The sequence below is a fragment of the Protopterus annectens genome, chromosome 1.part0 (assembly GCF_019279795.1).
Source record: "Protopterus annectens isolate FY-2018-M chromosome 1.part0, PAN1.0, whole genome shotgun sequence".
Classification (NCBI taxonomy): Eukaryota; Metazoa; Chordata; order Ceratodontiformes; family Protopteridae; genus Protopterus; species Protopterus annectens.
In genome coordinates, this window is record NC_056725.1 from 1,147,753,314 (window position 1) to 1,147,770,761 (window position 17,448).

Consider the following 17,448-nt stretch of genomic DNA (forward strand, 5'->3'; position numbering starts at 1 on the left):
TAGAATACTCTTCCTACTCTGCTTCTGTTAAAATAGCATACTCTTCCTAATCTGCCTCTGTTAAAATGACATTCTCTTCGTACTCTGTGTCTGCTAAAATGGCATGCTCTTCCTAATCGGTATCTGTTAAAATGACATGCTCTTCCTAATTTGTGTCTGTTAAAATGGCATGCTCTTCCTACTATGTCTTTGAAAATGGCATGCTCTTTCAACTCTGTGTCTGTTAAAGTGGCATGCTCTACCTACTCTGTGTCTCTTAAAATGACATGCTCATCGTTCACTGCCTCTGTTAAAATGGCATACTCTTCCTAATCTGCATATGTTAAACTGGCATGCTCTTCCTACTCTGTCTGTTAAAATGGCATGCTCTTCCTACTCTGTGTCTGTTAAAATAGAATACTCTTCCTACTCTGCGTCTGTTAAAATGGCATGCTCTTCCTACTCTGTGTGTTAAAATAGCATACCCTTCCTACTCTGCTTCTGTTAAAATGGCATGTTCTTCCTATTCTGTGTCTGCTAAATTGGCATGTTCTTCCTACTCTGTCTGTTAAAATGACATGCTCTTCCTACTCTGTTTGTTAAAATGGCATACTCTTCCTACTCTGCGTATGTTATTCTAAAAGTGTATTAGTTCTGGTTTAAGCACTTGGGCTTCAGGCCAGTTATTTTACATTAAGAAGGTTCGTGGTCTGCACTCTTGTGGGAGGAGAGGCTGGACTCTGCCCTTCTGAGCTGGGAATTTCTGGTTAAAGGCTTATAGTGCCTGCATATTTGAACCATTTCTTACTGAAATTGGTACACCTTGTTTGCTGTAGCATAGACTAGATCCAGGCCTGCTGAATCTAGCTTTGTTTGTATGCTTGTTGTTTGCTTGTTATTTCCCTGAAATGCTAATTCCACCTAAAACATGGCTTTTCAGCGCTTCTGTGGATCCCTAGTGATATCTGCATTGCTTACTGTACTTATTTCCTTGTTTCACTTGAAAGAAAGTTACTGTTTGTCATTTTTGCATTTAAGTTACCTGTAACACATTGCATTTAAGTTACCTGGCACTTGCTCACTAAAGCAATTATATAAGTCAGCACTAAAAAATTAAAAGCACTACACCCTCACAAACTCCCCTTGAGTACCTTGTTCCCCATTGGCACTTTTTTTCAATTATAAAGGAATTCCCAATACTATTCTAGCATGTCCAAAGGTCAGTTGTCAATCTCCTCTCCGGTCCAGCTGGTGAATCTGGGAATGTTAAATGAAAAAATACTGTAATAAAAAGATCTATACACAGGAGGTTCAGGTTCAGGTTCAGGTTCTTTACTAGTGTACACCAGGAGGCAAAAAACGTACAAGTACAGAATTTTGTCTGAATGAAACAAGAAGAACACAACTTTTATAGTATTTCTTACTAGTATTAACCCACCAGGCTGACGTAGTCAGTCATAAGGGGTTTTACATCACTTTAGCTTACAATATTCTATTCATCTAAAATGCTGATACTACATTTTGCTTAAAAACTTTTCTAGTAAACAACGTGGCCTTGCTAGCCACCTGGTTAGTTACAATACCCTTTTACAAAAGTTTCCACTCAAGGTTCTAAATTAATTCGAACATAATAGTAGATACAGTTCTCAATACATTTCCCTTGTTACATGTTATCACTTCCTCCTTGCAACCGGTGCATTATCTAGTAACATATACAAGTCGATTGCTCAGGCGGAAAAGAGCAGAAGATTCTCATTATTTCACACATTTAATTTCCTGACCCAGCAGATAATCACTTGTGAGAAACATAAACATTAATTCTTGCTGAGCTAGCAGCTGCTGGGGTCAGAGGCCAACTTGCAAAAAGGCACACTGCAGTTTCCAAAAGCTTCTTTCAGTTTCATATGAATTTATTTTTCTTGTCATAACATTAATAGAATAAAATGCATTATATCTTTCTTATTTCTTAATAGCACTAAACATATACATTAATACATATTTTTCTAACATTTTCCCCCCGTTAATACTTTTTATTCTATTCTCAGAAGTTTAAACGATTTTTATTTCTTCTCCTAACCTCTTCCACTTGGGACTTGCAGTTAAGAGAGTCATTCAGTTTAGACTTCAAGGAGAATTTCATTTGGAACCAATTCCTCAAGTTCAATGTCTTGATACAAGGTTTCAGAGACAGACATATCTATAAAATCTTTAATTAATCTTTTCATGCAGGGGATTCCACAACAAACACATGCTCCTAATAGGAGTAAACCCACACAAATGGCAATCAGAATATTCATTAGGATGGAACCCCACCCTCCAAACAGATTCTGGAAAAAATCCGTCAGAGGGTTTGGGCCTGCTTTGGTCATGGCCGTCACTTGCTGAATCACCTCCAGATGGTTATTAATTTCATGTCTATTATCTGGTATGTACGCACAGCATTCTTCTTTGATAAGCACACACGTACCACCTCTCGCCGCTAGGGTGAAGTCAAGAGCCATCCGATTTTGCAACACAACAGTTCTCATGGCATTCAGTTCATCAGTCACTAAGTCAAGAGCAGAAAAAGTTGCATTACTCATTACTTCGAGAAGTTTCGACAGTTTTCTCAGCTCCCAAATCGATTTGACTGCACCATACGCTGGGAGTATACCTGCCCAAGATATAACACTGTCACTCAAGTCCATATGAGTCAATTTGTCTTTGTCCTTCATGGAATTATGGTCTTTCCAACCTGCTTCAACTTGCCCTACTGGATTCACAGGTTTCTCGATTGGATCTTTGGTTTTCTTGGAAACATCTCTCACATTCCGTATTTTACCCAGAGGTAATTCTGCAGTGTGTCGTATGGCCGGAACCAGGTAGCCCAAAAAACAACTGCCAGACCAATTCTCAGGTAGCCATTTGTATGCCTTTTTCCCACACACAAAATAACAGTTTTCAACTTTAGTGCTAATACGCACCAACCCTGCATGAAACATTTTCTTATCTATGATTGACAATTGTTTAATCGAAACAGGATTTCTTTGTACTTCATTCAATGTCGTTTTCATTGAGTTCAAATATGAATCATAGTTAGTATTGCAAACAGTACCCCCACTTTTAGTCTTAATATAACTTTTATACGATATTGTTATGTTACAGTTACTCCAGCCCACCTGGAGAGTATCATTCTTGAAAAAACACACAATCCCTTTTTGTGTAACAGGTAAATACAATGCTATTTTATCCTGTGATCTCACAGTTCTTGTGTCAAAAAGCAAATTTTCCCAAGTCTCATTGATCCCTAAAGGAACAGCGGACATTAGTAGTCCTCCGTATGCTGTTGGTATAGCTGTACAAACCCAGCAGTTTGAAAGGTTCATAGTCTCAGCATATACACATTTAATTGCTAGGTATGTGTTAAAGTTTGGATGCCAGTCTATGGATGTCTCATCACGTTTATCCAGTTTTACTTGTGTGGTTGAGAAATGAAAAAACCACAACAAAAAGAAAATTGTCAAAAGTACAGTCAACAAGTGTACGCTCAATAATATGATTATGCAACATTTTTGAGGTTGGTCTGAATTCTTATCTTTGGCCATTTTGTTCTTGTTGCGTAACAGTTACAATGTTTTTATCAAGTTGAAAGTTCTTTACCGGTTTACAGTGCGTCAAATGGATCCAAGATGACCTTTCGGCTATTTTGACTGCAGTAGGAGTGGCCAACAGTACCTGGTATGGTCCTTCCCACTTCGGGCTTGCCCAATTCTTCCTCTTTGTTACCTTCACCCAGATCTAGGACCCCGGGGCTAGAATCGCTTCCAATGGTCTGGTCTGTTCTTTATCTGAAAAAGAGTTAAACTGCAAGAGAGATTTATTTGTTAACAGTTTCCTCATATAACTAGCTAGTGAACTATCAACCTCCTGGTCTGCAGGCATGAGAGCTTTCCACTGAGGTACATAATATGCTCTCCCAAACACCATTTCAAAAGGAGTTAAACCCTTTGCATTTGGAACTGTTCGCATACTCAGCAGCGCCAGAGGCAGACAGTGCACCCAGTTCTTCTGTGTTTCGCTGACTAACTTTCTAAGTTTGTTCTTAAGGACTCCATTGTGCCTCTCCACCAGTCCTGCAGACTGAGGGTGATAAGCACAATAGTTCTTAAGGGAAATCCCAAAGAAGCGTCCCAATTGCTGTATGGTCTGATTCACAAAATGTGTACCATTGTGACTATAGATCCTTTCCGGTATGCCAAATCTAGGAATAATCTCCTTTATGAGAGCTTTTGCCACTGTTGTTGCATCCGGGTTTTTAGTTGGAAAGGCTTCCACCCATTTGGAAAACATATCTACAATGACAAGGCAATACCTTTTGTTATCACATTTGTTCAATTCTATAAAATCCATACAAATAGTATGGAAAGGATATGGCGGTGTAGGAAAACTTCCTTGTTTAGGTTTAAATGCCCCTTGTGCATGATGTTTGTTACAAATATGACATGCCGCACAAAATTTTTTTATGTAATTTGTGAATCCATATGTTTGGAATATTCGGTTTACTAACTGTACCATCCCCCCTGTTAAGACATGGCACTGCCCATGGCTCAACAAAGCTGCATATCTAAACAAATTAGACGGCAAAATTGTTTTTTTCTCTTTGGAGATGTACAGCCCGTTTTCAAGGATTGCTCCTCGTTTTTCCCATTTTTGTTTCTCTGCTTTTGTCGTAAGCATCTGCATTGTTTTTAACATTTCTAGGTCTAAAATTTCAGAGGGTTGTAATTCCTCGTCTAAAAGTAAAGTTTCTGAGTCTGAAGCTGCTTGCTTTGCAGCTGCATCAGCTCTTGCATTACCTTTTGAAATTCTGTCCTGCTGTTTCGTATGAGCTACGCATTTGCAAATAGCTACTTTAGTAGGTAACTGAATAGATTCTAACAATTCTAAAATAAATTGCACATGATTAATTGGTTTACCACTAGATGTTATCATCCCTCTATTTTTCCACTGCTGTGCAAAAACATGTACAGTAGAAAAAGCATACTGACTGTCAGTATATATGTTTACACATTTGTCTTTTGCTAAGGTACAAGCTCGTGTTAAGGCAATCAACTCTGCTGCTTGTGCAGACAAGTTATGTGGTAAGGATTGGGCTTCTAAGGTTTCAGTGTCTGTAACTATTGCATACCCCACTAGATTTTTCCCTGTAGGGTCCCTTCTGCATGAGCCGTCCATGTAATATGTCACCTCGGCCTTATCCAAGGGAATATCCGTGAGATCTTGTCTGGGCAATGTTTTCTGCTCAATTTCCTGCAGGCAACTGTGTGGTGTGCCATCCGCAGGAGTTAGGAGCAAAGTTGATGGATTTAATGTTGTGCATCATTCATTTGTCATATGAGGTTGGCTCAACAGTATAGTCATACAGGAAAGGTGTCTAGCAGGAGAAAGATAAGCTACCTTTTCTTGCAGTAAAATTATCGTGACTGCATGAGGCACTCTCAATGTGAGAGGGTGGAATAACACCACTGAGGCTGAAGCCTGTACTGCTATTGCAGCTGCAACCACTGCTTGCATACAGTGGGGCAAGGATCGTGCCACTGGGTCTAACTGTGATGAATAGTAAGCTATGGGGTGTTGCTTATCCCCATGTTGTTGTGTCAACACTGATGTCATATATCCTTGCTTACAGTCTACAGTTTGAAAGAAACGTTTATGATAGTTTGGTAATCCTAGAACTAATGAAGAAGCTATTAATTGCTTCAACCTGCAGAAAGCCATTTCTGCTTCAGGTATCCATTGTAATAAATCCTGTGCTGCCATCGGCTTTTTGTATATGAGGTCGGTCAGTGGAGCAGATTCCAAAGCATAGTTTGGTATCCAACTCCGGCAGAAGTTAGTTGTTCCCAGGAAGGACATCATTTCCTTCTTGGTCGCTGGTTTGGGTGCTTGTAAAATCGCTGTTTTTCTATCCTCATCTAGTATTCTACCTTCTTTGGATATTACATATCCTAGGTATCTAACTTGTTTTCTCCAAAGCTGTAGTTTGCTTTTGTTTACTTTGTGCCCTTGTGTTGCTAAGAATTGTAACAGTGCTATGGTATCCTCCCTGCATTGCTGCTGGGTGGGGGCTGCTAGCAAGATGTCATCTACATAAAGTAGAATTTGACTATCCCCCGGTGGGGTGAATCCCGCCAAATTACTAGCCATTTCTTGTGCGAATATTGTTGGACTCTCACAATATCCCTGTGGTAGTCGAGTATAGGTATACCTTTTCCCCTGAAATGTAAATGCAAGCCAATATTGGCTATCAGGATGTATAGGTATTGAAAAGAAAGCATTGCTAATATCTACCACAGAGAAATATTTCTGGTGAGGTTTCAAATCATTTAACAAAGTGTGTGGATCTGGCACCGTAGGTGCTCTAGGTATTACTGCATTATTTACAGCTTGTAAGTCCTGAACCATACGCCATTCCCCGTTTGCCTTTTTAACAGGAAATAGGGGTGTATTACATGGTGAATCAGGAGATTCTACCAGTACTCCTTCTGCAAGTAATGCTGCTATTATAGGTTGGATTCCTATCTCTGCATCCTTTCTCAAAGGATATTGTCTCTTCTGTGGTCTGAATGCTGACTTTGGTGTAATAGTAACTGGTCCTGCTGTTCGAATAAGTCCTACATCTGACTTGCCTGTTGACCAAAGAATCTTTGATGTGTTACATAAGGCTTTCTCCTCTTCTTCTAATAAGAATGCTAATCAGCTGTCCTCGCTAGACTGCAAGTGTACAGCTGGGTGTGCCTGTGTTAGCCAATTCAGTTTTTGTTTCTGTATTCCCTGCTCTGATAATTCTAAATCAGTTTGTTTCTCCCATCTCATTACCTTTTCTCCTAGGTCTGCCCATTTTACATTTTTGTTCTTAGTTAAACTGACATGTGGTAATCGATTAGATTTGTATAGTGCAAGGAATTCTTGAGGTAATGAACAGCTAACAACACTGTTTCCCTCAGTATCCCAGTACAGATTACGTAACACTAATCTGTTTGCACGATTTCTGAACAATTCTTGCTCATATTCCTTATCAGGTCCTAGTGTGCTACAGTAATACAGAGTGCAATGCAACAAATGCTGTCTGTCAGTGTCAAGGGAGGGGGATTTACTGATGGCTACGTTCATCAGTTCCCCGGTCACTTCCCCTGGACCAGTCGTAACTAAGTCCTGGCTGTACCAGTAAAAAGTTTCACCCTCCGGTCGCACCACAAAAGTATCCATTTGTCGCTGTGCTTCCATACCCTGCATAGTCGGAACTACTGCTATGCCAAATATCTGCATAAGGCCCCTACCTAATAGGTTCACTGGACATTTTGCAGAAACAACAATTTTACTCCTTTGAGTCATCCCTGAAACAGGGTCAGTTATTGCTATATCATGGGAAAGTGGTTCCCGGTATAGCTGTCCATTTGCAGCTTTCACTAATATATAATCAGGTGATTCTGAATGTTCTGGTAACTTGGAGGGGTGTATCAGAGTCCGTGACGCTCCTGAATCACACAGGAATTTAACTTCCTTCCCCTCCACCAGAAGTGTAACTTCCGGTTTTGTGTCTGCTAGGTAGAGCTCTAGGCTCAATAATGCTAAATCTAAAACCTCATTTTCTTCATCCTCCATGTCTACTTGCACTTCCTCTACTCCTTTTATCACATTTACATTTGTTCTTTCTTTATTGTCTTTTCCCCATGATTTCTGACTCCCGTATGGTGTATCTTTACCATCATATAGTCAGTCCTCATCTCCCTTATCATCTGTGGTTACCTTCTTATTTTGTTTGCAATCCCTAGCTAGATGTCCTTTCTTCCCGCACTTAAAGCATTCACCTCTCTTTTTCCTTTCTTCAAAGTCCTCTGGCCGCTTGTCAGACTGTTTATTTCCCTGTGCATTTTTCTTACCCTTTTTACCAGACTGTAATACATAAACTTCAGCTCCGTCTTCAGCAGTGAAGACTTGCGCTTTCTTTTTCTTTTTGCTATTAAAATGTCTTTCAGCATGTCTAGCATATTCAAGTAAGGCTTGTAACCTACTTGTTTGATGATCTATCATATGCTTCATAATGAAGTTACTAATAGGTGCAATGCAACCTTTTAAAAATGCATTTTTCAATTGTTGTTCATATGGGGGATCATTCGTTTGATTTTCAGGAACTATCATGCCACTATGATTGTTAAAGCACTCTAATAATCTGGCATAGTACCCATCTACTGTTTCATTTTCTTGCTGCATGCATTGATTAATACAAGTCCAGTCTGCTCTAGGTTTCCATTTCTCAGAGATTCAGTCTGTAAGGCTTTTTACTCTATTGTCAAGTTCTGCGTCACTATGTGGGAGTGGCTTAAATTCTGCATTACGAGGATTCCAGGTGCCACAAATCATGTGCCAATCTGGACCTACAATTTGTCTAACTACTTTTTCTACTTGTTCCCCATTTAAGTGGTAACTTAACCTCATGCCTTGTAAATCTTCTAGGAATTTTGTAAAATTAACTTTTGGATGGGGAATTCCCTCAGTAGCCTTCCGGATATCCTCCGGTGTCCACGGCCTATATACCAAGAGGGTTGGGTCTTGTCCAACCTGTCCTGCCTGAGGATTTGGTACCTCTATAAGTGGACATATTTCTTCCTCACTCTCATCTTGTAAATTTCTCTCTGTTTGATATGATTCTGTGTCCCTATGTGTTTTACGTGTTCGGGACCTAGTTTCAATGGGATCTCTAACAAACAATTTCGGTTTCACTGAGACATCAGGATACCGTGGAGGTGGACCAGCTTGTCCACCTGCTTCATATCCTGAAAAAGGGAGTGGGGGGGAGCCGTTGCTACTACTATATTATTATCTTCTTTGTCTAAAAACAATGCCTTTGAATTATTACTCTTTTGTTCCCTACGGTTTGCTTCCTCAATCCACCTGTGTGCCTGAGGAATGCCTAATTGCCGTTGTTTCTTTGCCTGACCTTTTGTATCACTTTTAAGCTGTTTAAGAAGTTTAACAAGCGAAGATTTGTCTAATTTCCCATCAAATTCATATTAGTTAACCCATTTTGCATAATATCTAACATTATCTGCATGTTGTAGTTGCATATATTTTGCGTCTTCGGTTAGGGGCGGGTCTCGCGATGTTTTAGTGCACTGATTTCCCATGTTAATAAATGTTACGTAACCCTTTTACCACGTGGTACCACAACTTCAGTTCCTTTCACAGCTTATCTAGAATAACTGCCTACCTTATTCTGTTACCCTGATCTATGACCAAATAAACAGTAATTTTTCTTGTCCCTGATCTGTATGACAAATCTGACAAAAAAAACAATATTTACTGTAACCTAGTCCCTGATCTAAAACAGAAAAAAGGCAAAAAGTCTCCCTACCTGAGCCTCCGGTATTGAGCAGTCACGGTTCGCAGTGGAGATCCGCTTTTCAGCCACAGATCAGAAAGTGGCCAGCCTCTTTAAACGACAATTCAGTCGGAGGTCTTTTCACTCAAGAAGAACCATTTCGGTATCTTCTCCTGCATGCAGACTTCGACCACCGCTACGCTCTGATTCGCAGCTTCTGAAGGATTCTGGTCCGAAGGACCAATTTGTTAAATGAAAAAAATACTGTAATAAAAAGATCAATACACAGGAGGTTCAGGTTCAGGTTCTTTACTAGTGTACACCAAGAAGCAAAAAACGTACAAGTACAGAATTTTGTCTGAATGAAACAGGAAGAACACAACTTTTATAGCATTTCTTACTAGCATTAACCCACCAGGCTGACGTAGTCAGTCACAAGGGGTTTTACATCACTTTAGCTTACAATATTCTATTCATCTAAAATGCTGATACTACATTTTGCTTAAAAACATTTCTAGTAAACAACGTGGCCTTGCTAGCCACCTGGTTAGTTACAATACCCTTTTACAAATGTTTCCACTCAAGGTTCTAAATTAATTTGAACATAATAGTAGATACAGTTCTCAATACATTTTCCTTGTTACATGTTATCACTTCCTCCTTGCAACCGGTGCGTTATCTAGTAACATATACAAGGTCGATTGCTCAGGTGGAAAAGAACAGAAGATTCTCATTATTTCACACATTTAATTTCCTGACCCAGCAGATAATCACTTGTGAGAAGCATAAACATTAATTCTTGCTGAGCTAGCAGCTGCTGGGGTCAGAGGCCAACTTGCAAAAAGGCACACTGCAGTTTCCAAAAGCTTCTTGCAGTTTCATATGAATTCATTTTTCTTGTCATAACATTAATAGAATAAAATGCATTATATCTTTCTTATTTCTTAATAAGCACTAAACATATACATTAATACATATTTTTCTAACAGGGAATCTTGAGGCAATTTTACAACTGCCTCATGTACACAGACAACCCTCTCCTCCTCCCAACAAATTCCAACACATGTGAGAGATGCAACCATATAGCCAAACTGGAGGCTAAGCTCTCTCAACTCAGTACTGGTGTAACCAGTCAGGGGAAGGAGAAGGAAACCACACTCACTACAATTCCAGTCTCACATAGACCTACCACGACAGCAAACCAAACACATAAACACACAAAAACATACTCGAAGGCTCTAAATAAAAATCTGCCTAAGCAGTAGAGACCTCCAAAGCAGACACCCAAGCAACCGCTACCCCAAAACAAAACACGTGCAACACATAGCTCACAAAGCCAGTGTGCCGAACAGTCACAGCCCGTAAGGCTAAACAGCACACCTGCTACACTTGTAATAGGTGACTCTATTATCAGGCACACTGACGTCCCGCTAACCAGGCTGAACAAGGAGAAGGTCACGGTGAGCTGCCTGTCTGGCGCTAGGATCTGCCACATAACACAAGCACTCAGGTCACTCCAAGGCAAGTACAAATATGACTCAGTCATTGTCCATGGTGGTGTGAATGACCTGAGACGTACCTCCCTGGACTACATGAAAAGAGACATAGAGGAGCTCTCTGGGCATGTAGCCCAGGAGGTATGACCCTGACCTTGAGTAGCATCTTACCCTCACCAAGAATGATGCCACAATATGAAGACAAGATGATCAATTTCAACAATTGGCTTAAGTATTGGTGTCATTCAAAGGGGATCCAATGCCTGTCAGCTTGGGATGACATGCTCGACAAGCCACGATGCTTCGCTAGGGACAGTTTGCCCCTGTCACCCCTGGGCTTTCGGATATTGGCAAAGGCTCTTGCTGCCCCCATAGTGCCTTTTTTAGGCAAGGCTCAAAAGACAAATCCACCTCCATAGGTATCACAAGGGATAAGAAACTAAGAGTAATGCTACTCAACGCCAGAAGTCTAAACCTCAAGATGCACGCACTCGAAACTCTCCTTAGCATGGAGAACATCGCTATCTGTGCAGTAACAGAAACCTGGTTCAAGGCTCCCGAAAGCACCCCATCACTACCAGGTTATACCTCATACCATGCTTTTCGGCCCCAAAACTTGGACCGAACCACAAAAGGAGGGGGAGTATCAATATTCGTCAAAGATACCCACACCTCCAGGTTGGTGGCACAGCACGAAGCATCAGAGACTATCCATGTGCAACTGACAGTGGGTAAAACTGCCTTCCAGTTTATAGCCTGCTACAGACCACCCTCCCAAACCCAGGAACCCCACTTGGCCTTCCTGAGAACACTGGAAAATATGAAGGTCTCTCCAAACACCATTATATTGGGCGACTTCAACTGCCCAAACATAGACTGGGAGCATTACTCTAGCTCCAACACCCTAGCCCAAAGGTTCCTAGAATTTATAAACTCAAATGCTATGGAACAACTTGTTACCACTCCCACAAGAGGGGAAAACATACTGGACCTGATCATCACCAACATGGGGACTCTATGCTCCAGACCAGAAGTGTATCCCTCACTGGTAAGATCAGACCATAAACAAATCTTACAGGATATTCACATCCCGACCCCACCCCCTGCCCAGAAAACCACAGTGAAAAACTTCTCTAAAGCAAATTTCACACTCCTCAAAACCAAGGTGGAATCCTTCAAATCCCCCGGGCCTGTGGAAAATACGGCCCAAACTGCAGAATCCTTTATAAACGCATTCTATGAACACCTTCAGGAATGAATGGATCATGCAATCCCAGATAAAACCAAGACCCAATCCTCCAAAGGCAGACGTCCTGTCTGGTGGACCCCAGCCATAAACAAACTATACAATAGAAGGAGGAAGCTACTACATGATAGAGCAAAATCCCAAAAAGGGAAAGCATCTCTGATCAGTATTAGCAAAAAACTACGGGCACTCATAAAATTGTCTAAGGCCAGCTTAGAGAGAAAAATTGCACAGGACACTAAGGAGAATCACAAGGCTTTCTTTAGTTATGTAGGAACCTGGGTGGGAATTCCCAGATATGCTCAGAATTAGTCCAAAATGACAAAAGATACACCAAACCCACAGACATTGCCAACATCCTAGCTGACAGGTTCAGCGCAAACTTCTCCCCCCCTCCCCACCAAAAGGGCAAATATCTATCCCAGCAGAGTGCTGCCCCCCTGACATCTCGGATGCTCAGGTAAGAGCCACCCTCTCCAAAGCAAAAAACACAGCATCAATGGGACCAGACGGAGTCCTGGCTGCGTCCTACATGAACTCCAAGAAGAGCTAAACCCAAACATAAAACTACTGTTCAATCTCAGCCTTACTACAGGATATGTACCCAAAGAGTGGCGTACAGCAACAGTGGTCCCTCTCCACAAAGGTAGTGCCTCAACGGGTCCTGGAAACTATCGCCCCATAAGCCTGACTAGCTTGGTCTGCAAAGCTATGGAAAGGGTCATCATGGACCTCATAAATAAAGATATTGGGGACCTACAGACACTGGATCCTACCCAGTTCGGCTTTGTTAAGGGCAGATCATGCCTCTTAAACCTGGTCAATTTCTTTGAAACAGTCACCAAGGCCATTGACGAGGGGAAGGTGGTCCACACAGCCTACCTGGACCTCGCAAAAGCCTTCGATACAATACCCCACTCGGGCATTATAGATAAGCCCACCAGCTTAAATATAAACCCCTATGTCACTAGATGGTTTACAAACTGGCTCAAGGACAGAACCCACATGGTTAGAATTGCTGGAGCCATGTCAGACTCCAAACCAGTTACAAGTGGCATCCCACAAGGCTCAGTCCTGGGACCTCTCTTGTTCGGTATATATTTCTCGGAGGTACAGGCTAACATGGAAGGACTGTGGCTGATCAAGTTCGCAGATGACTGCAAACTGGGCGCCATAATCGACTCTCCAGCCGACACAAGCATCCTCCAAAAGGGCCTCATAGAAACAGACAACTGGTGCCAGAGCCATGTCCTCAAGCTAAACGCCAAAAAGTGTATAGTCATTCCCTTTGGCAAAAACAAAGTGCCCACAAATTACCACATAGGTGGTAATCCATTAAGTATGGAAGAAGTAATTGGGGACCTGGGGACCCAAGTTGATAGTAATCTCTCATTTGACAACCACGTGGCCAAAGTGGTTAGAAAAACATTTTATATAGCTCACCTAATCATGAAGGGATTCACATCTAGATCAGGGGAGGTCATCGTGCCAATTTACTCATCCCTCATCAGGCCCATAATTGAGTACAATGTCCCTTTTGGGATGTACCTTACCAGACACCTGAAGCAACTGGAAAGACCCCAAAAGTACCTCACCAAGAAGATCAAAGGGCTCAAACAGAGGCAATATGCTGCCTGGTTAAAGAAACTCCAGCTCTACTCAGTGGCATATCGCCTGCTCAGAGGCGATCTGTGCCTGACGTATAAAGCCATGTCCAACTCGGAGTTAATGGACATGCTGCACCTCAGAAAATCCAAATCCCATCGAGCTACGCGCTCGAGAGACTTGAACCTCAGCACTGAAATAAATAGGACATGCTGGAGGGACAGATTCATAACCCAGAGGCTCCCTTCACTCTGGAATAAAATCCCAGTCCAAATTAGGCAGAGTCCCTCATTGACTCTCTTCAAGAGGAATCTTGATTAGTGGATGGGAGATCATAGGTTTACTCTGGGTATCACTTCTGTGTCACTGCTAGACAGAGGCACAGTATACTAACCTCGAAAAAGGGCATAGCAAAATTAATTTAAAATGGGTGGCGAAAGCCAAACACACTCTGGCTAGGCTTAGAAATGCCCTAGGGCAGATAGCCTAGTATGAACCTATGAACCTGTGAACCTAAAATGGCATGCTGTTTCTACTCTGTCTGTTAAAATGGCATGCTCTTCCTACTCTGTGTCTGTTAAAATGGCATACTCTTCTTACTCTGCTTCTGTTGAAATAGCATGCTCTTCTGAATGAGCATCTGTTAAAATGGCATGCTCTTCCTACTCTGTCTTTTCAAATGGCATGGTCGTCCTCATCTGTGTCTGTTAAATGGCATGCTCTTCCTACTCTGTCTGCTAAAATGGCATGCTCTTCCTAATCGGCATCTGTTAAAATGGCATGCTCTTCCTAATCTGTGTATGTTAAAATGGCATGCTCTTCCTACTCTGTTTCTGTTAAAATGGCATGGTCGTCTTACTCTGTATCTGTTAAAATAGCATACTCTTCCTACTCTGCTTCTGTTAAAATGGCATGGTCTTTTTACTCTGTGTCTGTTAAAATTGCATGCTCTTCCTACTCTGTGTCTGTTAAAATGGCATGGTCTTCTTACTCTGTGTCTGTTAAAATGACATGGTATTCCTACTCTTTGTCTGTTAAAAAAACATACTCTTCCTACTCTGCTTCTGTTAAAATGGCATGCTCTTCCTACTCTGTGTCTGTTAAAATGCATGCTCTTCCTACTCTGTGTCTTTTAAAATGGCACGCTCTTCCTACTTTGTCTCTTAAAATGGCATGTACTTCCTTCTTTGTGTCTGTTATAATGACGTGTTCTTCCTACGCTGTGTCTGTTAAAATGGCATGCTCTTCCTACTCTGTGTCTGTTAAAATGGCATGCTCTTCCTAATCTGCCTCTATTAGAATGACATGCTCATCCTACTGTGTGTCTGCTAAAATGGCATGCTCTTCCTAATCTGTGTCTGTTAAAATGGGATGCTCTTCCTAATCCTTGTCTCTTAAAATGACATACTCTTCCTACTCTGTGTCTGTTAAAATGGCATGCTCTTCCTAATCTGTGTCTTTTAAAATGGCATGCTCTTCCTACTCTGTTAAAATGGCATGCTCTTCATACTCTGCTTTTTCTAAAATGGCATGCTGTTCCTGCGTTTTGTCTGTTAAAATTACATGCTCTTCCTACTCTGTGTCTTTTAAAATGACATACTCTTCCTACTCTGTGTCTGTTAAAATGACATGCTCTTCCTACTCTGTGTCTCTTAAAATGGCATGCTCTTCCTACTCTGTGTCTTTTAAAATGGCATGCTCTTCCTACTCTGTGTCTCTTAAAATGGCATGCTCTTCCTACTCTGTGTCTTTTAAAATGGCATACTCTTCCTACTCTGTGTCTGTTAAAATGGCATGCTCTTCCTACTCTGTGTCTTTTAAAATGGCATGCTCTTCCTACTCTGTCTGTTAAAATGGCATACTCTTCCTACTCTGCTTCTGTTGAAGTGGCATACTCTTCTTAATTTGCCATTGTTAAAATGACATTCTCTTCCTTTGCTTGTGTCTTCTAAAATGGCATGGTCTTCCTAATTCTTGTCTGTTAAAATGGCATGCTCTTCCTACTCTGTGTCTCTTAAACTGGCATGCTCATCATAGTCTGCCTCTCTTTAAATGGCATACTCTTCCTATTTTGCATCTGTTAAACTGGCATGCTCTTCCTACTCTGTGTCTTTTAAAATGGCATGCTCTTCCTAATTGGTATCTGTTAAAATGACATGCTCTTCCTAATTTGTGTCTGTTAAAATGGCATGCTCTTCCTTCTACATGTCTTTTAAAATGGCATGATCTTCCTACTCTGTGTCTGTTAAAATAGCATACTCTTCATACTCTGCTTTTTCTAAAATGGCATGCTGCTCCTGCTTTTTGTCTGTTAAAATTACATGCTCTTCCTAATCTGTGCCTGTTAAAATGGCATGCTTTTCCTACTACGTGTCTTTTAAAATTGCTTGCTCTTCCTACACTGTGTCTCTTAAAATGGCATGCTTTTCCTACTCTGTGCCTGCTAAAATGGCATGCTCTTCCTACTCTGTGTCTTTTAAAATGGCATGCTCTTCCTACTCTGTGTCTGTTAAAATGGCATGGTCTTCCTATTCAGTGTTTGTTAAAATAGCATACTCTTCATACTCGGCTTTTTCTAAAATGGCATGCTGTTCCTGCGTTTTGTCTGTTAAAATTGCATGCTCTTCCTACTCTGTGTCTTTTAAAATGGCATGCTCTTCCTACTCTGTGTCTCTTAAAATGGCATGCTCTTCCTACTCTGTGTCTTTTAAAATGGAATGTTCTTCCTACTCTGCTTCTGTTAAAATACCATAGTCTTCCTACTCTGCTTCTGTTAAAATGGCAGACTATTCCTAATTTGCCATTGTTAAAATGACATTCTCTTCGTACTCTTGTGTCTGCTAAAATGGCATGCTCTTCCTAATTGGTATCTGTTAAAATGACATGCTCTTCCTAATTCTTGTCTGTTAAAATGGGATGCTCTTCCTAATCCTTGTCTCTTAAAATGACATGCTCTTCGTATTCTGCATCTGTTAAACTGGCATGCTCTTCCTATTCTGTGTCTGCTAAAATGGGATGCTCTTCCTACTTTGCTTTTGTTAAAATGGCATGCTCTTTCTACTCTGTGTGTGTTAAAATGGCATGCTCTTCCTACTCTGTGTCTCTTAAAATGGCATCCTCTTCCTACTCTGATTCTGTTAAAATGGCAAAGCTCTTCCTACTTTGTGTCTGGTAAAATGGCATGCTCTTCCTTCTCTGTCTGTTAAAATGGCATGCTCTTCCTAATCAGCATGTGTTAAAATGGAATGCTCTTCCTACTCTGTGTGTTAAAATAGCATACCCTTCCTACTCTGCTTCTGTTAAAATGGCAATAGCATGTTCTTCCTATTCTGTGTCTGGTAAAATGGCATGCTCTTCCTTCTCTGTCTGTTAAAATGGCATACTCCTCCTAATTGGCATCTGTTATAATGGAATGCTCTTTCTAATCTGCGTCTGTTAACATGACATGCTCTTCCTACTCTTCTTCTTCTCTTTCAGCTGTTCCCGTTAGGGGTTGCCACATCAGATCATCTGTTTCCATTTCTTCCTGTCCTTTGCATCTTGCTCTGTCATACCAACCTCCTGCATGTCCTCTCTCACCACATCCATAAACCTTATCTTAGGCCTTCCTCTTTTTCCTCTTACCTGGCAGCTCCATCCTTAACATCTTTTTCCCAATATACCCAGCTTACTTCCTCAGCACTTGTCCAAACCAACGCAATCTCGCCTCTCTGACTTTGTCTCCAAACTGTCCAACCTGAGCTGACCATCTAATATACTGA